General features: G+C 40.2%; 1 long non-coding RNA gene across 1 annotated transcript; it reads right to left on the reverse strand.

Annotated features, from left to right (window-relative positions):
* Positions 1-46: 46 nt before the first annotated feature.
* Positions 47-23,087, reverse strand: LOC116873575. The gene is made up of 3 exons (XR_004383851.1): positions 22,671-23,087; positions 629-814; positions 47-204 (listed from the first exon to the last, which is right to left on the reverse strand). It is a non-coding gene; the product is annotated as an uncharacterized LOC116873575 (long non-coding RNA).
* Between the last annotated feature and the right edge of the window lie 2,920 nt (positions 23,088-26,007).

A 26,007-nucleotide genomic window follows, 5' to 3' on the forward strand; every position in this document is an offset into this window, starting at 1 on the left:
AGAACGCTGAGATCTACTTCAACAAATGTCAGGGAGTGTTTGTTTAATACGATGTTCATTCATTCGTTCTTCTAGACGAGTGGCTGCCCAGCACACTGTCCCGAGCAGTGAGCACCAGGGCCTGCCGAGGGAAAGTCAGGGTGGACTCTGCTGAGGCTCTGGCCGCCTGGGCTTTCCCAGGACTGGGGGGCTCTGACTTGCTGTCTGCAAATAAAAACAGTGCCGGTTGTTTTCCTTCGTGTCCAGTGGTGGGAGGCCTTCCGCAAGACAGTCAGAAATATTTCACAGAGCTAACTCGTCTATCCAAAGGTAGTAAAACTTGTTCCCTCCTCAAAGCAATGCCCTCCTGCCCGCCCATTTGCTCTTTTAACACTAATTCTCTCTGTGCTTTGGTAAATACGCATAATTACCACCCAATGTTGGGAACTAGGTCAGGATTGAGTTCCAGTTAAATGACTAGTTTCATAACCAATGCGTCTACATTATAAATTTGATAACTAAAAAAAAAAGAATAATTTTCCAGTCAAGCAGTGTATCTCCACAAAATGTTTCCGTAATAAGGTAGGCCCAAGATAGACACAGACTTGAACCCGTGAACACGAGTGCAGTCTCGGCTGAAGCCCCCCACCTGCGCCTGAGCCAGCAGGGACTTGCTCCTCCTCGGGTTTCTCTTTGATCTCATGCTGCCCGGCACAGCGTGGCAGTATGTGTGGTTTGTCTCCCCATTCCCATCAAGCTCACTGGAGAGTTGTGCACGGACATGTCCGGGTTGCAGCGTTTACAAGTTTGTCATGTTTCATCTGAATCCTGTCACCTAAGATAGAAATCTTCATTCAATTTGCCAGCTTCAGCAGAAAATAAATGGAATTGGAATGCCACTCCACCCTGTATGTGGCAGATCCTACTCTTGGAGTTTGGGTGTGAACACAAAGCTTGTATAATTGAAACATAAAATCTGAAGTTAAAACCTCTATAGTCTTTGATGTGTAATTGTGATTTCACCTTTCTCCAGACATTGCTTTTTCAAACACTTCTATTTCAAGGGTGGACATCCACATCACCTTCAAAGCTGCCTGGTATCAGGCTAAGTAAAAGACATGGTAATAGAGTGCTAATATGCAAGAAAGTCTTTCTGGCTTTAATTTTAAAAAGTTTGCTGTAGCACCAATCCAAATTTCAAGATTTTACCAAATTCCTTAACTAAACCATTTGTTAAATCAAAGGATCTGGGGAATTCCATTCCACTTTTCTAACATTTATAATATCCTACCCTTTGCTTCTTCTGTACATAAACCTCATGCTCGCTTCGGCAGCACATATACTTCTGTATATAAACCTGTGTACTGATAAACCTTCTTTTCCCCTTCTACTCTTCACTGGGTCCTAAAGCTTTAAGTGCTATTTCATCCCGTACAATTTTTTCTTAGTACTACATCTGTCTCTAGTCACCCCACACACATACAAAATACAACTTCTTTTATTTCATTCTTTAAAAATTTGATTCAACTTAATTGGTTTGTTTCCAAGTTCATGCTTCTTATTCATTGTTCTGCACTCAGCCAATTTTTTTTATTTGGTTGTACTTTCTGAAAATGGATTGCTTGATTTGGGTCCTGTAAAAACTGCTCTTTCATCCTGTTTAAATATTTCCTAACATAAATTATATAGCAAGCATACTTTATTTCTGGAAGCTAACCAACACAGTCTATGCAGTAGAGCAAACTAAACGAAGCTTTACTTATGTGCTAGTGGGAAATTATCAAGATCTTCACAGTAAACTAAGGAATTAACCTGTTAAAAATTCAATTCTAGACTTCTCTATCCTCCTACTGAGGATGGTCTACTATCCTCCTACTGAGTATGATAATGCATGAATGAGAAATAGCCTAGAAGTTTTTGACAGTTATTTTAAGGCTGACTTCTGGGCTGCATAGATGGAAATTTACTCCTTCAAAAAAATACAAAAGGGACATAAATACAGACTTCTAGAAGTAGAGCTAGTTTTTGCTAAAATAATGTTTTTACAGATTTTAAAGAACAAAATAGGTGCCCGATAGAAGGTATAAATTATATGACCATAAAAGTCACTTTTATATAAGACAGGATATTACAAGGGGCTCCTACAGAAGGCTCTTGAGACAATATGCTGTATCTACCAAACCATACAGCAGGAGTGAAACTAATTTCAAAGATAAGACATTAAGACTTAGAGGGGTGCTTGGCTGGCTCTGGCAGTAGAGCATGTGACCTGTGCTCTCTGGGTCATGAGTTCGAGCCCCACGTTGGGGATAGAGATTACCTTAAGGAAAAAAGGGAGGAAAAAAAGAAATCGAGACTTAGAGAGGCAAAGCAGTTGGCCTAAGGACTCAGTTCCAGAATAAACAAGGTCTCCTGACTTAGCCAAATCCAGAGAGCATTCTTCCCACTTGCTACCGGTCTTCCAGAATGGGGCTGTGATATCTCAGGAGAAATCAGTTTCCCACAACAGTTCTCCCTTCACAGAAAGTTCTTAGGGAGAATACCACTTTGTTCTAAGATGCAAACTGATTTGCTTTTTTTTTTGTTACAAATCTACTTTTATAAGGGATCTACAAATTAGAAAGCACTGAATGTGAAGACTGTCAAGACTGAAAACTGTGGCAAAGATGAGCAGCTCCTAAAATCTCTCTTTTACAATTACCAATCTCATACAGTACTTCTTACTTAACTGCGTTTTTCAACAGGAGACTCTATTCTCTCAATGAAGGTGGCTTCCTCCTAGTGAAAACATTCAGATATAGGTGACTGGCATCCTATCCTACCACAGAAGTAGGTGTTTATTAGCAAACCCTGCTCTGCTCTTGCTCAGTATACTGATAATTTGCTAACAATCAACTAGAGTGTTGGAAAACCCCCATAAAGATTTCAATTTTACAGAAAGTACCCAAAATTCCACCAGTTTTGCATCACAAAGTAGTGGTTTAAGTAAAGTTTTGAGTAAAATGCCATGTGTGTGGTTTTTGTGGGTGGTTGCAGCTCAAAACGACTATTAGGCCTCATCGGTTACCTACAGGGGAGAGCTATGATGGCAATTATAAATTAAGACAATTATGATTATTGTGACTTTTTTTTCTTCTTTGGCATTATATACCACATTGGTAATTCTTGCAACCTAAAGGCAATTCAGAACCATAACTAGCCTTTAAGTCTGGACCCCAAAACCTGCCAAAATAAGGAAAATGAAAAGGTTGATCCCTAGTGGGTTTTGACATGTGGTCAACTTCCAACAATGCTTATTGACTATGGGTTCTCCAGGCGCTGGTATTTTAAACTCATTTGGTAAAATAAATCTCTAGCTTACTAGGAGTACCACATTTTAAAAAGAAAAATTTACTAAAGGAGAAGCTTAAAATACTTTAAGGTCATGACAAACCAGTGTGAAAGAGAATCCTAACACCTAGAAGTGAAACTGCATCATCCACCCAGTCTGGAAAGAAAAAAGAAAGCTAAAAACCACTATAGAATAAGAATGCAAAGTTTGAGAAAACCCCTAAGGTGAATTGTGAACAACAACAACAAGAAAAAGAGCCCCCACAACATAAGAAGTGCATACTGTATGCAAGAACCACTAATGGAAAGAGTTCGCCAGCATTTCTGTAATTACCTCACAAAAAATGGTTAGTCCCAGGTCAAGAATGGAACTTTCAACAATTCAGGGATTTAACTGTTCACTCCAGAACTCAAGTTATTTAATCCTTTTTCATATGCTTGTCAGCTACAGCATCTCCAAGTCTTGTCAGAAGCTTTCTGTAAAAGTTCTCCAGAAGAACAACAATTGAGATTTGGTACGAAACTGGGACAAGAAGCCCAAAAGCACAAAAGGCTTGGGGGCTAAGCAGTAACTTACTTCAGAACCCACACGGCAGCACAGTGGCATGAAAGGAACAAAGACCTTGAAGTTGGTTGAGAGTCTTCATACCAGCTCTGCCACGTCAGTGCTATGACTTTGAGCAAGTCCTTTAATCACTGTAATTGTCACACCCCATCTAAAGAATGGACATCACCACTTACTTCTTTGGGCAGTAATGAGCAATAAAGACAAAACATGTCAAGTGTCTATACATATATCCAATACATGCTCTTAACCATTTATTTGCAACATAACCACTTCTTCTTTCTCATACCTATCCACAATCTCAGCCAAATATTAAATGACCAAAGCTGCTTTCTGTTCCTAATAAATGGGCCAGATATTACTGTAGGATCCTAAATCCTCATGTTTGAACATGGCATGTTGGGGTCATATTGAGTCATTTTTTAAAACTGTATCTCTAACATCTCTAACATCCAAATTATAACCAATCTGAACTGAATTTATACAGAAAGAAAACTACCATAGCTTATGACTTCCAGATAATTATTCTCATATTTGTGATCAGTGTTGAATTCAAATCTGACTTTTCAAAATATTCTTCATGGAAAGATGTTTTATCTTCTAGAGGATGATATGTTTTCTTAGTTTATGAAATGCTTTCTTTTTTTTTAGGATTTTATTTATTTTTATTATTTGAAAGCAAGAGCAGGGTGAAGGGCAGAGAGAGAAGCAGACTCCTGGCTGAGCAGGAAGCCCGACATGGAGTTGATCCCAGGACCCTGGGATCATGACCAGAGCTGAAGGCAGACATATAACCAACTGAGCCACCCAGGTGCCCTGTTTATGAAACCTACATTCTCATTTACACCTCCTAACCCTGTTCAGTAGATTATTATCCCTGTCATCTGCATGGTTCTCAATTACTCTGTCATCTAACATGCAAATGCATATTTTAGACCATATCTCACATAACAGTGGACAGCCCAGCACTCCTGAGGATCCTAAGAAGTTCCTAATGATTCCTTGTCACTCCTGATCCTAAACCCCAAATGCAACCTGATGCTCATCATCTCCCCTCTATTTCACATCACCCCCACTGCTGACATAGCCTGCTCTACTCTTGTCTCCATTAACATCTGGGTGTCATGCAAGCAGATCTTCATGGGGGGAAGATTCTAACAGCAAATAGGAAACTACTTAAAATTGAGAATCAGACATCAAAACCCACACCCCTTTCTTCTCTGCCACTGGAGGAGCAACTTCTCATGTCTACCCTACTGCTAGGGCCCACTCTCTTTCCTGACCAAACAAAAGCATAATTAAAAAGTTCTCTCCAGGGGTGCCTGGGTGGCTCAGTGGGTTAAGCCTCTGCCTTCAGCTCAGGTCATGATCTCAGGGTCCTGGGATCGAGCCCCGCATCAGGCTCTCTGCTCAGCAGGAAGCCTGCTTCTCCCCCCACCCATCGCCCCGCCTGCCTCTCTGCCTACTTGTGATCTCTCTCTGTCAAATAAATAAATAAAATCTTAAAAAAAAAAAAAAAAGTTCCATCCAGGGGGCACCTGGGTGGCTCAGTCATTAAGCATCTGCCTTCAGCTCCGGTCATGATCCTGGGGTACTGGGATCAAGCCCTGCATCAGGCTCCCTGCTCAGTAGAAGCCTGCTTCTCCCTCTCCCATTCCCCCTGCTTATGTTCCCTCTCTCGCTGTATCTATCAAATAAAAATTTTTTTAAAAATCTTAAAGAAAAAATTCCCTCCAGCCTTGGTTAAAAACAAAGAGTCACATTTCTTTTATTTTTTTTAAAGATTTTATTTTATTTATTTATTTATTTGAAAGACAGAGATCACAAGTAGGCAGACAGGCAGGCAAAGAGAGAGGAAGGGAAGCAGGCTCCCCGCTTGAGCAGGGAGCCCGATGCGGGGCTTGATCCCAGGACCCTGAGACCATGACCTAAGCCAAAGGCAGAGGCTTAACCCACTGAGCCACCCAGGTGCCCCTAAAAACAAAAATTCTTGTTTCTTTACCATGCAGAGCAATTTTAGCCCCCAGGTCCCAACCACTCCTATCTAAATTAGCCCTTTACCTTGACCAAACCAAACCAACAAACAAAAAACGTTAATTCCATTGTCCTTAGCTTCCAACTCAAAGATCAACCAGTGTTTTAAGCTTTTTTTTTTCCCCTTCCTGATACATCCCTATCTTAAAGAAGAAAAAATCATTTTAGAAAGGTTAAGTGATATGGCCCAACTAGAACCTGGGACCTAGGATTCCAGGGCAGATCATGTGATCTTACCCACTCTCTTCTCCTTGCCGCTGCTTCAGTCTGCTAGGTGCAGTCCTGCTGATAAGGTGCTGGGGCCTCCCCTTCTTCCCTGCCCACCTGTCTGGGGAAAACCTATACCAGCTAAAAATTCTACGAGACACAAAAGAATGTAAAAGTTGTTAAGGGTCATGGCTGCACTAGTTCATTTCTATATCATGGATCCCTAGCATAGTACCTGTCAAAGGTATTCTACACAATGACTGGAGGGAAAATATTCTTTGCAAATCTCCACTTAATCTGCTCAAGGTTTTTGGAGCCAAGGCTAATTAGGAGTCTTCCAATGAAGAAGGAGTATCTAGTGGCCCGAAGGGAGTTACATATAGAACAATCAGTCACTACTCCTTTTGCTGCTACTTGACCCTTTAATCCTACAACTAATGATTAACTGTAATGCCTCTAGCTCCTACAGTCCTGCTTCATAACTCAACACCATCTTCCACTGCTCCCTCTGAACAAGTAACCCCCATCTCTCCCCTCTTTCAATTCTTTAACAGGATAATGTGTGACTGTGTTGTCTTCCTGAAGACGTACAGACTCACGTGTACTCCAACGCTCCTCTCTCCACCACCGCCCCTTGTCTAACACTAAAAGACACCTTGCCCCCATAATCCGTGGAGGAACTGCAGCAGTTCTCAGACTGTCCACAAAGAGAACACAATTTAGGTAACAGAAGGAAGTTAGGGCCATTTTGGGTAGTGAAGAATTACGGTTCATTTACATGTGAACATACAGACAACACGGATGACTCTCCAAAGCATTACATTGAACAAATGAAGTCAGAACTGAAAGGCTGCATAATGTGTCTTTCCATGTATATGACATTCCGGAAAAACAAAACTACAGGGATAGAAATTAGATCAGCAGTTGCCAGATACAGGAGGTATGGGAAGGGGATATATTACAAAGGAACACTAGGGAAATACACTGGGTAATGGAAAGATCTTTGGTGAGTTGGTAGTTATGACTACACAGGCTTCTCAAAATTCAAGAACTATAACCTAAAAGAAGTAAATTGTACTATATGTAAATTATACCCCAGTAAACCTGACTGAAAATATTTCTAAAAACTAATGGGGGGTAGTGGAGGAGAGATAAAAGGGTCAGATCCAATAATTTGCATTTTTAATTTGCTCCCCAGATAATTCTGATACAGGCTGTCCACAGTCCACAGGCTGAGAAGCACTGCTAATGTCTGGGCTGCATCACAGTACCTTTATTCTTTTTGGCACAGGCCATGTGTACACTTTTGGAGCGGAGTTTCTTTTCACAGGGTTGAATAGGAGGGTCAGAGCAAAAGATATGCTCACTGGGGTGCCAGTAGGGCTGGCAGTGAGACTTCAAAAAAAAAAAAGGGGGGGGGGAAGAAAAAAGAAAAAAAAAGGTGTGCTGAGCACTACTTAAAAAAGAAATGTGTTTTATAACTTGCAAATGGAGCAGTCTTCTAGCTGCATTTGCTTTCTACCGCTGCCATAACAAATTAGCAAAAATTTAGTGGCTTAAACAACACAAATCATACTTCCAGTGGGTCTAAAATGGCTTGGCAGGGCTGCCATTGCTTCTAGAGGCCTTAGGGAAGAATCCATTTCTTGCCTTTCTTGGCTTAGAAAGGCAGCCTGCATTCCCCCGCTGGTGGTCTGCTCCCATCTTCAAAACCCGAAATGGCCAGTTGCATTTTCCCATTTAAAAATCCTTAACATAATCACATCTGCAAAATCCCTTTGCCACGTAATGTAACATATTCACAGGGTTTGGGCAATAGGATGTGGACATCTTTAAGGGGGCTGTTATTCTGCCTACCACACACGCTTACAAAGAGTCTAGACAAGTGCTTAGGTTTAAGATAAGAAAAGCAAATCACCCATCTGTTTACAAGCTTAACTGATTGGAATACAATTAGGAAGGTGCATTTTCTTATGGTCCAAACAGGCTGAAAAATCAGCCTGTTTGGACCATTAAAAAATCAGTTCATTAACATGATCGTAAAAACCGATAAAGCTACACAGGATTACCTAAAATGGTATGTTGCTTTCTCTTCACCTTCACTGCTGATACCAGAAACTATAAAAGAGATGTGTTTTCTTTTTCAGACACACACACATCTTATTTTCCTCAGTCTTACTTCTGAGCATTAGCACTTTAAAAATAAGACCCAGTGAGGGGCACCTGGGTGGCTCAGTCAGTTAAGCAACCAGCTTAACTGATTTCCACTCAGGTCAGGATCTCAGGATTCTGAGATTGAGCCCTGTTTGGGCTCCACTGGGCATGGAGCCTGTTTGTGATTCTCTCTCCCTCTGCCTCTGTCCCACCTCCCCATCTATAAAGAAATAAGTAACACCCAGTGAACTCAAAGAAAACAAAAGAAAAAAAAAAACTTCCTAGGCAATAAGCCTTAACGGGGGGGGGGGGGGGGGGAGAGGGGGAGCCAATGTATACCTGCAGAAGATAAGAAAATTTAAATAATACGACATCCATATCTCTTTAGTGAGTGTCTATACAGTCTCTTTTTCTTTGCTCACCTTTTTATTTCTTTTACTATTACTGAATTTTAAGTTTTGTTTTTTATAATCTGACTGCCAATTCTTTATCAAATATATGTTTTGCAAATATTTTTCCCCTCTGGTCTATGGCTTGTCTTTTTATTTCCTTAGCACAGCTTTCCAAAAATCTGAAGTTTTTAATTTTGACAAAACCCAATTTATCAACTTTTTTCTTTTGTGGCTCATGTTTTTTTGTGTCCTAAGAAATCTTCATCTAACTAAAATCCCAAAGAGTTTTTTCCTATGTTTTTTTCCAGAACAGCAGTGTACAATAAAGCTTTCTGTGATGATGAAAATGTGCTATACTCCAAGCTAACCAATACACTAGCTATAGCTAACCACACATAGCTACTGAGGACTTGACATGTGTGGCTAGAACTAGGAACTGAATTTTAAAATTGTATTTAGTTTTAATTATTTAAATTTAAATAGCCACATGTAGCTACCATATGGACAGGAAGTTCTAGAAGTGTTATAGTTTTGATTTTACATTTTGGTCTATGATACATTTTGAGTTAATTTTTGTAAGTGTTTGAAGTATGGATCAGGGTTCATTTTTCAAAAAATACGGACATCTAATTATTCTAGCACCATTTTGTGAAAAGACTATATTTTACTCCAATGAGTTATCTTGGCACCTGTGGCCATGTTTATGTCTTTTTCTGAACTCTACATTCTGTTCCATTGACTTATGTGTGTTTCCTTTCACCAGTATCACCCTGTCTTCATATATGGTCAACTGACCTTCAACAAGGGCACCCAGAATATACAATGGGAAAAGGACAGTCTCTTCTTCAAATGGTGCTGAGAAACCTGGACATCCAATTGCAAACAAATAAAACTGAATTCTTGTCTTACAACATACATGAAAATCAACTCAAATGGACTGAAAACTTAAATGTAAGACCTGAAACTGAAAAACTCTAAGGAAAAGAATCAGGGAAAAGCTTCATGACACTGGTCTTAGCAATGACTTCTGGAATATGACACCAAAAAGATAGGCAATAGATACAAAAACAGGCAAGATGGGACTACATCAAACTAAAAAGCTCCTATATAGCAAAGAGAACAATCAATAGACTAAAAAAGCAATCTATCAAAAGGGAGAAAATATTTGCAAATTTTTAAGGGATTAATATCCAAAATATGTAAGGAACTCTTACAACTCAAAAGCAAAAAAACAAATAATTTGATTAAAAATGGGCAAGAAATTTGAACGCTTTTCCAAAGAAGACATACAAATGGCCAATAAATATATGAAAAGATGCTCAACATTATTAAGACATCAGGGAAATGCAAATCAAAAACACAATGAGATAACACCTCATACTGTTTAAGATGGCCGTTATTGAGAAAACAAAATAACAAGTATAGATAAGAATGTGGAAAAACTGGAACCCTGGAGCACTGCTGATAGAAATGTAAAATGGTACAGCCACTACAAAGAATAGTATGAAGGTTACTCAAAAAATATATAAAATGACCACATGAGGCACCAATCCCATTTCTGGGTATTAATCCAAAACAACTGGAGGCACCTAGGTGGCTCAGTTGGTTCAGTGTCTGCCTTTATTTAGTTCAGGTCAAAATCTCAGGGTCCTGGAATGGAGCCCCACGTTGGGCTCTCTGCTCAGCGGGGAGTCTGCTTCTCCCTCTCCCTCTGTGCTCCTCTCTCTCTTAATAAATAAATAAAATCTTTGAAAATTTTCAAAAGAAGTGAAATCATGTTCTCAAAGAGATATCTGTGTTCCCAGACTTACTATAGCATTGTTCAGAATAGCTAAGAGGTAGAAACAATCTAAATGTCTGTTGACAGATAAATGAATAAAGAAAATGTAGTATATACAAACAGGGGAATATAATTCAGCCATAAAAAGGAAGGAAATCCTGTCATATGCCAGAAAATAGATAGAACTTGAGGACATTATGCTAAATGAAATAAGCCAGTCATGGGCAATTATTGCATGATTCCACTTATATGAGGTATCTAAACTAGTCAAAACTCATCAAAGCGCAAAATACAATACTGTTGTCAAAGTCTATAAAGAGGTGGAAACAAGGAGCTGCTAATCAATGAGTATAAACTTCCAGCCATGCAGGATTGAAAAGTTCTAGAAAGCTGCTATACACTATACCTGCAGTTAATAATCTGTATTGTACACTTAATAATTTATTGGGGGTAGATCTCATGTTCTGTGTATGTTTTACCATAGGTTTAAAAATAATCGCACAGTCTTAACTACTATAACTTTATAGTAAGTCTTGAAATCAGGTAGTATGAGTCTTATAACTGCTTTTCTCTTTCAAAATTGTTCTGGCTGTAGTAAGTTCTTTGCTTCTCTATATAAATGTTAGGAATAGCCTGTTGAACCACATAAATATAAAGAACTATAAGAAGCCACTACAAAAATTATATGCCACAAAGTGGACAACCTAAAAAAAAATGGATAAATTGTTAGAAACATACAATTCTATAAGATTGAATTAGGAAAAAGTAGAAAATCTGAAAAGAAATTGGTAAAAAGTAATGAAATTAGGGGCACCTGGGTGGCTCAATAAGTTAAGCATCTGCCTTCAACTCAGATCATGATCCCAGGGTCCTGGGATCAAGCCCCATGTCAGGCTCTCTGCTCAGCAGGGAGCCTGCTTCTCCCTTGACCTCTGCCAGATGCTCTCCCTTCCTTGTGCACTCTGTCAAATAAATGAATAAAATCTTTTTTTAAAAAAGTAATGAAATTAAATCAATAATCAAAAAAACTCCCCAAAGGGCGCCCGGGTGGCTCAGTGGGTTAAGCCGCTGCCTTCAGCTCAGGTCATGATCTCAGGGTCCTGGGATTGAGTCCCGCATCGGGCTCCTTGCTCTGCAGGGAGCCTGCTTCTCCCTCTGCCTCTGCCTGCCATTCTGTCTGCCTGTGCTCGCTCTCTCTCCCTCTCTCTCTGACAAATAAATAAAATCTAAAAAAAAAAAAAGAAAGAAAGAAAAGAAAAGAAATAACTTAGTTATTTATTAACAAAGCATTAGCAAATGAATTCAACAATACACTAAAAGGATAATTCACCATAGTCAATTAAGATTTATTACAGTGATGCAAGGATGGTTCAATATCTGCAAATCAAATCAGTATCATAGAACACATTAACAAAATAAAAGGTAAAAATATATTACGGGGGGAGGGGAGCAAGATGGCAGAGGAGTAAAAGACCTAAATTTTGTCTGCTCCCAGGAATTCAGCTAGATAGTTACCACCCCAACCACTGTGAACACCTACAAACTCAACAGGAGATCAAAGAAAAGAATAGCAGCAATTCTATGAACAGAAAAGCAACCACTTTCTGGAAGGTAGGACATGCAGAGAAGTCAATCTGAGGCAGTATTTGGGAAGACAGACCACCCGGAGAGGGAGCCTCCAACAGCTGGCTCCTGGCAAGTGAGAGAACAGTGGAGCACAAAATCAGAACATTCAGAAGTCTGCTCCACTAAGGGACATCACTCCAGTGGCTAAGTGGGGGGTGGAACCCTTGCTGGGACAGTGTGGTTTCAGGACGCTCAGGGTCACATAAAGATTGAGGGTGTCTGAGTGCAGCAGACCTCCCAGGTATCAGAGCAGGAAAACCGGCTGCAAAGACGGAACCAAGGAGGGGACTCTCAGCTTGGGGTTGCCATAAACCATGATCCACCCCACAGCTGGGTTACTGGTCTTCGTGCCAGGGACCCAACAAGTGGCAGATCCAGGGAGACTCCCCTTCCTCCCCTGGAAGAGGCAGCATGGGAACACACCTCAGGAATCTGCTGGGTTTGGAGACTACAAACAGGGTTGTGTGCCAGAGACAGAAACGCTTGGTCACAGCCGGGTGAGCATGGAGTGCAGCCAGGGACCAGGAAGAAAGGACTGATTGACTACTTTTCTCTGAGGGTGCACTGAGGAGTGGGGCACTGAGCTCTCAGCTCCTCCAGGGCCAGAGATTGGAAACCTGCCATTTTTATTCGCATCCTCCAAAGCTGTACGGAAAGCTTTCAGGGAACAAAAGTTACTGAGATCAAACCCAAGCAGATTACTTAGCCTAGCCACTGGCAAGGCAGTACAATTCCACCTCAGGCAAAGACATTTGAGAATCACTGCAACAGGCCCCTCCCCCAGAAGATCAGCAAGAACATCCAGCCAAGACCAATCAATGAGAACTGCAAAACTCCAGTGCTACAGGAATACAGCACACAGAATCATGGCTTTTTCTTCCACGATCCTTTAGTTTTTCAAAGTTATAACCTAAATCTAGTGTATGGCTTTGTTCTAGTCTCCTGCCTGATCACATTCTTTTTTTTTATTCCTTAATTTTTTTCTTCCTTTTTTCAACCAACTTCTTATCAATTCCTTTTTTAAAATCTTTTTTCAATTTTCATCTTTATAGTCATATTCTATTCCTCCATCATATTTAACCTTATTTTTGTATATATGTAAATTTTTCTTTCATTAAAATATTTGGAGGCAGTTTCTTCTAACAGACCAAAATACACCCAAAATCTAGTGTGTGGCTCTGTTCTATTCACCAGCCTGATCACACTCCTTTTTTCTTCTCTTTTTTTCCTTTTTCCTTTCTTTTCTCTCTGGTTTTGGGTCTCTTCTGATTTGTTTGGCGTATATTTCTCTGGGGTTGTTGTTACCCTTTTAACATTTTGTTCTCCCATTCATCTCTTCGTCTCTGGACAAAAATGACAATGTCAAACAGAAAAACTAACCTCAAAAAAAAAAGAACAAGAGGCAGTACCGACTGCTAAGGACCTAATCAATAGGGACATTAGTAACATGTCAGAACTAGAGTTCAGAATGACGATTATAAAGATACTAGCTAGGTTTGAAAAAAGCATAGAAGATAATAGAGAACCCCTTTCTGGAGAAATAAAAGAACTAAAATCTAACCAAGTTGAAATCAAAAAGCCTATTAATGATGTGCAATAAAAAATGGAGGCTCTCAGGATAAATGAGGCAGAAGACAGAATCAGTGATACAGAAGACAAAATGGAGAATAAAGAAGCTGAGAAAGAGATAAACAACTACTGGATCATAAGGGGAGAATTCAAGAGATAAGTGATATCATAAGGCAAAACAATATTAGAATAATTGGGATCCCAGAAGAAGAAAGGCGGGGGGCAGAAGGTGAGAAGAGGCAGAAGATATATTGGAGAAAGTTATGGCAGAGAACTTCCCTAATGTAAGGAAGGAAACAGGCATCAAAATCCAGGTGGCACATAGACCCTCCAATCAAAATCAATAAAAATAGGTCAACACCCTGTCATCTAATAGTAAAACTTACAAGTCTCAGAGACAAAGAGAAAATCCTGGAAGCAGCTCAGGACAAGAGGACTGTAACCTATGATGGTAGAAATATTAGACTGGCAGCAGACCTATCAACAGAGACTTGGCAGGCCCGAAAGGATGGGCATGATAGATTCAGAGCACTAAAAAGAAAAATATATAGCCAAGAATACCATATCCAACTAGGCTGTCATTGAAAATAAAAGGAGAGATTAAAAAGTTTCCAGGACAAACAAAAACTAAAAGAACTTGCGAAAACCAAACCAGCCCTACAGGAAATATTGAAAGGGGTCCTCTAAGCAAAGAGAGAACCTGAAAGTAACATAGACCAGAAAGGAATAGAGACAGTATACAGTAAGAGTCACCTTTTAGGCAATACAATGGCACTAAATTCATATCTTTCAATAGTTACCCTGAATGTAAATGGGATAAATGCCCCAATGGAAAAGACACAGGGTATCAGAATGGATTAAAAAAAAAAAAAAAAAAAAAACACCACCAAGACCCATTGATATGCTGTCTACAAGAGACTCATTTTAGACCCAAAGACATTTCCAGATTTTTTTTTAAAGATTTTATTTATTTGACAGAGAGAGATCACAAGTAGAGAGAGAGAGAGAGAGAGATTGAGGAGGTAGCAGGCTCCCTGCCTAGCAGAGAGCCTGATGTGGGACTCGATCCCAGGACCCTGAGATCATGACCTGAGCTAAAGGCAGAGGCTTAACCCACTGAGCCACCCAGGCAGCCCAACATTTCCAGATTTAAAGTGAGGGGGTGGAAAACAATGTACCATGCTAATGTACATCAAAAGAAAGCTGGGGTGGCAATCCTTATATCAGACAAATTAGATTTTAAACCAAAAACTATAATAAGAGATGAGGAAAAACACTGTATCATACTTAAAGGGTCTGTCCAACAAGAAGATCTAACAATTTTAAATACCTATGCCCCTAACATGGGAGCAGCCAATTATATTAGCCAAATAATAACAAAATCAAAGAAACACATTGATAATAATACAATAATAACAGGGGACATTAGCAGTCCCCTCACTGAAATGGACAGATCATCTAAGCAAAAGATCAACAAGGAAATAAAGGCTTTAAATGACACACTGGACCACATGGACATCACAGATATATTCAGAACACTTCATCTCAAAGCAACAGAATATACATTCTTCTCTAGTGCACACAGAACATTCTCCAGGATAGATCACACCATGGGTCACAAATCAGGTCTCAACCAGTACCAAAAGACTGGGATCATTCCCTGCATATTTTCAGACCACAGTGTTCTGAAGCAAGAACTCAGTCACAAGAGGAAATTTGGAAAGAACTCAAATACATGGAGGCTAAAGAGCATCCTACTAAAGAATGAATGGGTTAACCAGGAACTTAAGAATTTAAAAATTCATGGAAACAAATGAAAATGAACACAACTGTTCAAAATCTTGGGATGAAGAAGAGGCAGTCTTGAGGAAAGTATATAGCAATACAAGCCTTTCTCAGGAACGGTCTCAAGTTCACAACCTAACCCTACACCTAAAGGAGAAGAGAAATAATAAAGATCAGAGCAGAAATCAATGAAATAGAAACCAAAAGAACAGTAGAACAACAGATCAACAAAACTAGGAGTTGGTTCTTTGAAAGAATTAATAAGATTGATAAACCCCTGGCCAGACTTATCAAAAGGAAAAGAGAAAGGACCCAAATTAATAAAATCATGAATGAAGGAGGAGAGATCACAACCGACACCAAAGAAATACAAACAATTTTAAGAACGTATTATGAGCAACTATGTGCTAGCAAATTTGACATTTTGAAAGAAATGGATGCATTCCTAGAAAAATAAACTACCAAAACTGAACCAGGAAGAAATAGAAAACTGGAACAGACCTACAACCAATAAGGAAACTAAATCAGTAATTAAAAATCTCCCAACAAACAAGAGCCTGGGGCCAGATGGATTCTACGTAATTCTTAGAATTCTACCAAACATTTAAAGAAGAATTAATACCTAGTCTCCTGAAACTGTACCAAAAAATAGAAATGGAAGTTAAACTTCCAAACTCATTTATGAAGACAGCATTACCCTGATCCCAAAACTAGACAAAGATCTCATCAAAAAGGGGAATTACAGACCAATATCCCTGATGAACATGGATGCAAAAATTCTCACCAAAATCATAGCCAATAGGATCCAACAGTACATCAAAAGGATTATTCATCACAACCAAGTGGAATTTATTCCTGGGCTGCAAGGCTGGTTCAACAACTACAAATCAATCAATGTGATTCAATACATTAATAAAAGAAAGAACAAGAACCATATGATCCTCTCAAAAGATGCAGAAAAAGCATTTGACAAAGTACAGCATCCTTTCTTGATCAAAACACTTCACAGAGTGGGGATAGAGAGTACATACCTCAATATCATAAAAGTCAACTATGAAAAGCCCACAGTGAATATCACTCTCAATGGGGAAAAACTAAAAGCTTTTCTCCTAAGGTCAGGAACACGGTAAGGATGTCCACTATCACCCCTGCTATTCAACATAGTACTAGAAGTCCTAGCCTCAGCAATCAGATAACTAAAGAAGTAAAAGGCATCTAAATAGGCAAAGAAGAAATCAAACTTTCACTCTTTGCAGATGATATGATACTTTATGTGGCAAATCCAAAAGACTCAACCCCCAAATTGCTTGAACTCATACATGAATTCAGTAAAGTAGCAGCATATACAATCAATGAGTTGCGTTTCTATACACCAACAAGACAGAAGAAAGAGAAATTAAGGAGTCGACACCATTTACAATTGCACCCAAAACCATGAAATACCTAGGAATAAACCTAACCAAAGAGGCAAAGAATCTGTACTCATGAAACTATAAAGTACTCATGAAAGAAATTGAAGAAGACACAAAGAAATGGAAAAACGTTCCATGCTCATGGATTGGAAGAATATTGTGAAAATCTATGCTACCTAGAGCAATCTACACATTTAATGCAATCCCTATCAAAATACCATCCACTTTTTTCAAAGAAATGGAACAAATAATCCTAAAATTTATATGGAACCAGAAAAGACCCCAAATACCCAGAAGAATGGTAGAAAAGAAAATCAAAGCTGGTGGCATCACAGTTCTGGACTTCAAGCTCTATTACAAAGCTGTCATCATCAAGACAGTATGGTACTGGCACAAAAACAGACACATAGATCAATGGAACAGAATAGAGAGCCCAGAAATAGACCCTCAACTCTATGGTCAACTAATCTTCAACAAAGCAGGAAAGAATGTCCAATGGAAAAAAGATAGTCTCTTCAACAAATGGTGTTGGGAAAATTAGACAGCCACATGCAGAAGAATGAAACTGGACCATTTCCTTATACCACACACAAAAATAGACTCCAAATGGATGAAAGACCTCAGTGGGAAACAGGAATCCATCAAATTCCTTGAGGAGAGCACAGGCAGCAACCTCTTCCACCTCAGCCACAGCAACTCTTTCTTAGAAACGTCACCACAGGCAAGAGAAACAGGGGCAAAAATGAACTATTGGGACTTCGTGAAGATCAAAAGCTTTTACACAGCAAAGGAAACAGTCAACAAAACCAAAAGACAACCAACAGAATGGGAGAAGATACTTGCAAATGACATATCAGATAAAGGGCTAGTGTCCAAAGTCTATAAAGAACTTAGCAAATTCAACACCCAAAGAACAAATAATCCAATCAAGAAATGGGCAGAAGACATGAACAGACATTCCTACAAAGAAGACATCCAGATGGCCAAGACATGAAGAAGTGCTCCACATCACTCGGCATCAGGGAAATATAAATCAAAACCACAATGAGATACCACCTCACACCAGTCAGAATGGCTAAAATTAACAAGTCAGAAAACAACAGGTGTTGGCAAGGATGCAGAGAAAGGGGAACCCTCCTACACTGTTGGTGGGAATGCAAGCTGGTGCAGCCACTCTAGAAAAACAGTATGGAGGTTCCTCAAAAAGTTGAAAATAGAGCTACCCTATGACCCAGCAACTACACTACTGGGTATCTGCCCCAAAGATACAAATGTAGTGATCTGAAAGGGCACATGCACCCCAATGTTTATAGCAACAATGTATACAATAGCCAAATTGTGGAAAGATCCTAGATGTCCATCAACAGGGGAATTGATAAATCAGATGTGTTATGTATGTGTGTGTACATGTGTGTATACACACACACATTCAATGGAATATTATGCAGATATCAAAAAACTAAAATCTTGCCATTTGCAACAACATGGATGGAACTAGACGGTATTGTGCCCAACGAAATAAATCAATTGCAGAAAGACAATTATCATATCCTCTCACTGATATGAGGAATTTGAGCAACAAGACAGAGGATCATAGGGGAACAGAGGGAAAAATAAATCAAGATAAAACCAGAAAGGGAAACAAACCATAAGAGACTCTTAATCTCAAAAAACAAAGTGAGGGTTGCTTGGAGGGGAGGGCAATGGGAGGGATGGAATGCCTGGGTGATGGACATTGGGAGGGTAGTGTTATGGTGAGCATAGTGATCTGTGTAAGACTAATGAATCACAGACCTGTCCCCGTGAAACAAATAATACATTATATGTTAATTTAAAAATCACATTATTTTGATAAATGCAGAAAAACATCAAATTTCAACATTAATTCATGATAAAAAGAACTCTCAACAAAGTGGGTGTAGAGAGAACATACATCAATATAAAGTCCATATACGATAAACCCACAGCTAACATACTCAAAGGTGAAAAGCTCCAAGCTTTTCCTCTATATCAGGAACAAAATAAGGATGTCCACTTTTGCCACTTTTATTCAACATTGTACTGGAAGTTGTAGCTATTGGTTCAGACAAGTAAAAGGAATAAAAGGTATCCAAATTGGTAAAGAAGTAAGATTGTCACTATTTACAGATGATAGGATACTACATACAGAAAATCCTAAAGTCATCACTTTAGAGATTTTTAGATTTAAAGTCATCATCCATTAGAACTAATTAATGAATTCAGTAAAGTTGCAGGAAATAAAATTAACATACAGAAATCTGTGTTTTTATATACAAATAACATACAAGAAAAAGAGAAATTAAGATAACAATTCCATTTACCATTACATCAGGGAGAATAAAATATCTTTGAATAAATTTAACCAAGGAGGCAAAAGATTTGTACTTTGAAAAGTGTAAGATACTGATAAAAGAAACTGAGTACGACACAAATGAAAGACATATCATGCTCATTGTTCAAAGAATATTGTTAAAATGTCCACAGTATCTGGGGCGCCTGGGTGGTTCAGTCAGTTAAGCGTCTTACTCTTGGTTTCAGCTCAAGTCATGACCTCAGGGTCATGGGACCAAGCCCAGCATCAGGCTGTGCACTCAGCAGGGAGTCTGCTAGAGATTCTCTCTCTCTCCCTCTCCCCCTGCTTGCGCTATCTTGCTCGCTCACTCTCTCAAGTAATAAATACATCTTAAAAAATAAAATGTCCATGCTACCCCCAAGCAAATCACAAAAATTTAGCAAGGATTCCATGCAATCCCCATCAAAACACCAGTAACATTTTCCACAGAACTAGAATAACCCTAAAATTTGTATGGAACCACAAAAGACACCAAATAATCAAAGTAATCTTGAGAACAAAGAACAAAGATGGAGGTACCACATTCCCAGATTTCAAACTATACTAAAAGCCATAGTAATCAAAACAATATGGTACTGGCACAAAAAGAGACTCATAAATCAATGGAACAGAATAGAGAACCCAGAAATAAACCCATGCCTATGTGGTCAATTAATCTACAACAAAGGAGGAAAGAATATATAATGGGGAAAAGACACTCAGTTCAATAGATGGTGTTGGAAAACCTAGACTGCTACATAGAAAAGAATGAAACTGGACCACTTTCCTATGCTATATGCAAAAATAATTCAAAATGGATTAAAGACCTAAATGTGAGACGTGTAACCAGAAAACTCTTAAAAGAAAATGTAGGTAGTATATTCCTGGACACTGCTCTTAGCAGTATGTTTTTGGATCTGTCTCCTCAGGCAGTGGAAACAAAAGCAAAAATAAACTGTAATACATCAAGCTAAAAAGCTGTGTACAGTGAAGGAAATCATCAACAAAATGAAAAGGCAACCTAATGAATGGGAGAAGATATTCAAAAATGATGTATCTGGTAAGGGGCTAATATCCAAAATATATAGAGAACTCCTACAACTCAAAACAAAACAAACAAATCCAAACCAACTAAAAAAGTGTGAAGATCTTAATAGATATTTTTCCAAAGAAGACATATAGGGCCAAGAGACACATGAAAAGATGCTCAACATCAATAATCATTAGGGAAATACAAACCAAAACCACAATTAGGTATTACCTCACACCTGTCAGAAAGGCTCAGAATGAAAAAGAAATAACAAGTGTTGGTGAGGATGTGGAGAAAAGGGAACCTTCATGTATTGTTGGTGGGAATGCAAATTGATGTAGCCACCATGGAAAAGAGTATTAAAGTTCCCCCAAAAATTAAAAACAGAAATACCATGTGATCTAGTAATTCTACTTCTGGTTTACCAAAAGAAAATGAAAAGGCTAATTTGAAAAAAAAAATGCATCTCTACATTTCCTGCAGCATTATTTGCAACAGCCAAAAATGGAAGCAACCCAAGTGCCCATCCATAGGTAAATGGATAAAGAAAATATTGTATGTGTGTATGTATATATGTAAGTAGAGCTTGGCCATAAAATGGAATAAGAGTAAGAAAATGATCAGATTTGGCTAAGACCCACACTAACATTGCAAGAGTTATTTCATTTGAAACAAAGAAAAAATAAAAATGTTAAAGAAAACAAGTACTCTCAAAGAAACAATATAAATATCCAAGATTTCTAGAACAATTAAAAGGCGTAACTTTCCAGGAAGATTCTTTTCTCTTAAGAAAAAAAAAGTAGAGAAAACTGGTCATAAATTTCCTGAGGTAGAGAAACATATAATAAACATGGTTTTATTCCCCCGTGTCCAAAATGGTGAAGTGACACAATGGATATAAATGATCTATATAAATCGTTGCTATAAATAGTACATACTCAACCAATGTTTATTATGAGTGTTGCAGTTACTCAGCTACTATACTGTGTTAAATAATATGTGTTGAACTAAAATAGTGAGTGAAACCAAGGACAACTAATTCTTTAAAGCCAATTTCAGGAAACTGAAACATCTGCATGTAAACTCTACAAATGTTTAGAATACTAAAACAAAAAACTGAAAATAAATGAAAAAGTTCCTGGAATCTCTCATATGCTATCAATTAGAGAGTGTCAATCAAATGGCTACTTTCTCCAAAAACCTGTGTGTGGACAAGCTACCAACTTTAACTAACATCTCCCATTCATTTAAAAGGTCAGGATCAATCAGCTTTTTATACAGCCTTTAGACACAAGGCATCACATACTATAGGCACGGTAGGCTTACAAAAAAAACTAGTCATATTCTGGCAAAGCATGTTGTATGATAAACAGACCATAAACAGAAACCATCACTGGCACTGGGGCAAAATCCAGCTGGGTTTCTTTATCCCTGATCCCAGTTTCAGCTGCAGGTTTTTTCCAGAAAGAACAGTAGCTTGATTTACTCAACACTCTGCTAAGTCAGGGTGTGGTCATCCTTCTCTAAATAATATTACAAATGGATTTTCCCTAAACTCTTGTAGCAACAGGATCTTAAAGTGGTTACTGGTAGAAAAGGTGAGATTAAGGTCAAAATGCACATCTATAAAAAAAAATAATAAATCACAGTTTTTAAGGACCACCTAGAAACACTGGAGGCAGGGGTATTATGGAGACCAAAACAAAGAGGTAATACAACACAGCCCACGAGTATTTCTCAAGCTTTCAACATGGAGCCACAGTAACAGTTGATGTAAATGTTTTTGCCAGCTTTCCTGTCAAGTACCGACAATGTCATCCCAAATTGTTAGAATACACCATTAACTGCCCCAACTACCAATCACTTGCCGCCTTCGTCATCAGAAGAGGTCTAAACATAAGAGCGAATTCAGAAACATCAACTAAATCTCTCCTTTACCTGTTCTAAACCACTACCAACTAGGGATTCAGAAAGTAAGACTCAGAAGCCTTTTCCTAAGGTAGGAGGAACAAATAGGACTGTGTTTCATCAATAACCCCACTCCTTCACTCTGGCTAGACGCGAGAATAAAAATCAACTCTGTTCTGCGGGTGGGCACCCCCAGCCCCTACACCGTGCTTGCATTCCCCCAGACATTCAGGCTGCTTTGAAATGAGCAACTGTACAGAGAAGCCTTTCGCACTGCCTGGAGTTTGTCCTAGTCTTAGGAGACCACTAGGTGCCAATGACGACGCTTACCACTCCACGCTCTTCTTGTTACCTTTGAAGCACCTGCTATCCCTGATAAGAAAACTGAGCCCCAAGCTCACATCGGCAGTGCAGCCAATCCACCAGGAGGGCCCATTCCAGGGCCCTGGCATAAACCATGGTGGAACTTCCGTCTTGCTCAGTGCCTGAAGTAGGCACCCGATTTCTTGAGGGCAAGGGCATGACTTAGGTGCTCTAAATACTCACTAGGCAGGTAGTGCTTGTGACGTGAACTTTTTTTTCTTCTCGACCACTCTCAGGTCGCAAGTCCTCTAGAAGAGTGGGGAAACTGAGGCGCGGGTTAAGGGACTTGCCACAGGTCACAAAGCTCGTAACAGGCACAGAGAGGGCTAGAAGGCTGATCTTTGCGATCCTCAACGTCCGTTTGTAACATGGGCCAGAGTCTCTATCTGGCTTACCCGGCCCCGGCAGACTTTCAGGGGAAAGGGCCCGGGCCGGGGCGCTCCCCACCCGGCTCGTTTTCCTGTCAGCAGCCTCCGACGACAGGAGAAAGCCGCGGCGGCCCGCCCGGCGGCCCCACCCGCCGCCAGCAGCACCGCACCGCGCCAGGCATGTGTTGCTTGCTCTCAGGAACTCCCTCCTTCGCCTTCACCCCTTTACCACCTCCGCCCTGGCCGCAATTCCGCTGAGCGCCTGCGCGCCGCGGGCAGAGGACTCGTGGGCTGGTGGGCCGGTGTACCCGAGAGCCGAGGGTTCACGTGAGCCTCCACGTGACCCCGCCGCCACCAATGGCAATACAGGACCTCTCATTTGCCACGCCCCTTGGTGCCCCGCCCCCTCGAGGAAGAGCAGACCGCCGCTCCCGGCTCGTGCAACTCCGCGCTGCGCAGGCTGTGCCTGCTTTACCGCGTGCTGTGTATGCGCATGTGCAAGGTGGAGGTGGGAGGGTCGTCCAAACGCGTTTGAGGCAGCTGAGGCCACGAACCGTGGTGGGAGAAGTGGGAGACGGGGGTGTTGGGGAAGGGCCTGGATGGGGAAAGTTCTGTTTCCCAGAAAAAGGAAGGAAGTGGGTATCACGGGCCGCACACACTGCCCTTTTGGGGGAAGTCAGAAAGAACTGCTGCAGGTTTTCCCATTTATAGGGTTAAATCACTCGAACCCCCCCCCCCACAGACTCCGTCACGTCAGGAACATCAGCAAGTACTTAGCTGCACGTGGAGCAGAAATGATCATCTCTGCAGCACTGCAGGGGGCGGGGGAGGGGGCAGGTCTGTGATCTTCCAGGAGGAAGAGCCGGCTCATAGAGATCATCCCGTCCGAGGGCACTCACCTGGGCTACGGCCTGCTCTACCGGCTATCCCAGGGACCAATTCGAACTTTCGTGACATTTAGACCCTGTCATTAACTTAATCCAATTACGGATTTCTTCTCCAGCAGCTTTCTTGTTGGATGGTTTTATGAAGAAAAGATGGAACTCTATCTAGACCACGTTGCTATGTTCGAAACCCGACATACGTACCTATGTCGGTTGTGTATATTCTTAGCCATGGATTCCTCAATGAAGCCACATGCCCCTTAAGAACACGAAGTATTTTTTGTTGTTTTTAACACTGCTTAGAAGCTGTCAGGATGGCCTCTGGTAACATGGGAAATTGCTGATACAGGACGTAGCCAAACCTATGTCCCCCGTTTGTCGTATTTGGCAGCATATAGTTGTGCTTGATTATATGTTCCCATGGACAGTTTTTTTACGTTGTTACCTGGGTGCAAATACTATGGGGAAATAGCTCCAGGTCTACTACTCTAACTCCAAACTTCATTTTTTTAAAGAAAGATTTTACTTATTTGACAGAGGGCCAGAGAGAGGGAGCATGGGCAGGGGGAGGAGACGGGGGAGAGAGAGAAGCAGGCTCCCTGCTGAGCAAGGAGCCCAATGTGGGACCCTATCCCAGGATGTTGGGATCACCTGAGCTGAAGGCAGACCCTTAACAACTGAGCCATCCAGGTGCCCCTTATTTTCTTGTCTATACAAATTGCCTCTACTTCTGTTTCTCTTTCTCTCCTCTCTTAGGGAGGTTAGCTTCACTGAAGACTTCTGTCAGACAATTGTAACAACGGGAGAAGGATTAAGGAACAATAAGAATTGAACAAATAAAAAAACCTTTACTGATTGGAGATCTTAATGTTCTGGTTCCTCTTGGCACCGTCTCCTCCTAAGATTTTAGAACTCACTGACTGTTCATCGAATGCTTTTAATCGCATCTTTCTTCATAATGTTTGGAAGAATATCTTTCCTGCATTTGGATTTGTATAGCCTGAGTTGAAATTTTGGCGGAATGGAAGCACTGTAAATAGGGTGTGTGGGGAGACGGTGCCGTGTGTTAAGAAAAGGAAGATAAGAAAATCCTGGTGAGGGGAGATAACTAAAGCTTAGAGAAAGAATGAAGACCAAAAGAAAAAAAAAAAAAAAAGACTGGGCGGCAGATCTATCAAGATATTTCTATGCTCTAATGGTAATAATATTCTTGGGCAAGAAGATTTGTACCTTGTTAATGATGAAGAAAAAAAAAAAAACTACCATTCCCTCATTTGAGAAGTCCTGCAAATTCTGGCAAAAAGTTGGAAGGACATAAAGAGGGTTTGATAGTTGAATACCGGGAAGACAATCTGGGATCCAGCAGATCTCAGTGTACTTTGTTTTAGTATTTCCACCCTACCCTCCAAGTTGAAAAATCAAAGACTATGTAAGGAGAAACTGGGTAAGGTACACAGTCTCTGCCTGAATCTGGGTGCTGTAGCTGAAATTCCTGAGGCAATACAGCCTGTAAAGGTTCAAATGCTATGTCTCACTTTGGCCCACAGTGGAAGGCACCAGATAACTTACTGAATGCTGAGTTCCTAAAGGAGCTCCTTGTACACCTTCCATGGATCTTGTATGTACCGCCCCTCACCAAGTAATCAACACAGATCTAGTTCGGGGGTGTCCTTATGGCAACCTGTAATCCTCCTAAAATGAAGTTTTTTTAGAATACTTGCTAAGGAAATTGTGTATTTCAAAATTATAAAGCCCCCTGGCTGAAGACTTTTAAAAACACACTAAAAAAATGTTTCAGTTTGCTTCAGGGGTCTCATCTTAACAACTGATTCAGCACAATGTTTATAGAGTTGGCTACATTATTTTGTCAAATCTTAGTTCTCGGATCCCTACCCCAACACTCTTTGAAGCTCTAGTACCTCCTGCTCCCTGTAAAAGATAACAGCTGTGAAACTGATTTCCCATCCCATGAGCTGACTAAGAGGAGGGGGAGGAAGGGGAGGGAGATTGTAACAGCAACATATGATCTCTCAAAAGCTGAGTTCATATGGTGATTGGTTAGGGAGAGGTCACTAGTTACCCAGTCCATAGCTAAAGTTAAACACAGGCTAACAATTGGAGAATTCATTAGCTGTGTTCTCCTCCTGCCCCCACCTTCCAGGCTTAATGTAGCCACTGCCCTGATGAGAAAGCAAACTTTTGGAACTAGATAGGACTTTTGGAGTTCATGGCTCATTCTTCTCACCTGGCATGTGTGCAAACTGGTTA

Source organism: Lontra canadensis, unplaced genomic scaffold, assembly GCF_010015895.1.
Source record: "Lontra canadensis isolate GAN:19392208 unplaced genomic scaffold, GSC_riverotter_1.0 scaffold34, whole genome shotgun sequence".
NCBI classification, from domain to species: domain Eukaryota; kingdom Metazoa; phylum Chordata; class Mammalia; order Carnivora; family Mustelidae; genus Lontra; species Lontra canadensis.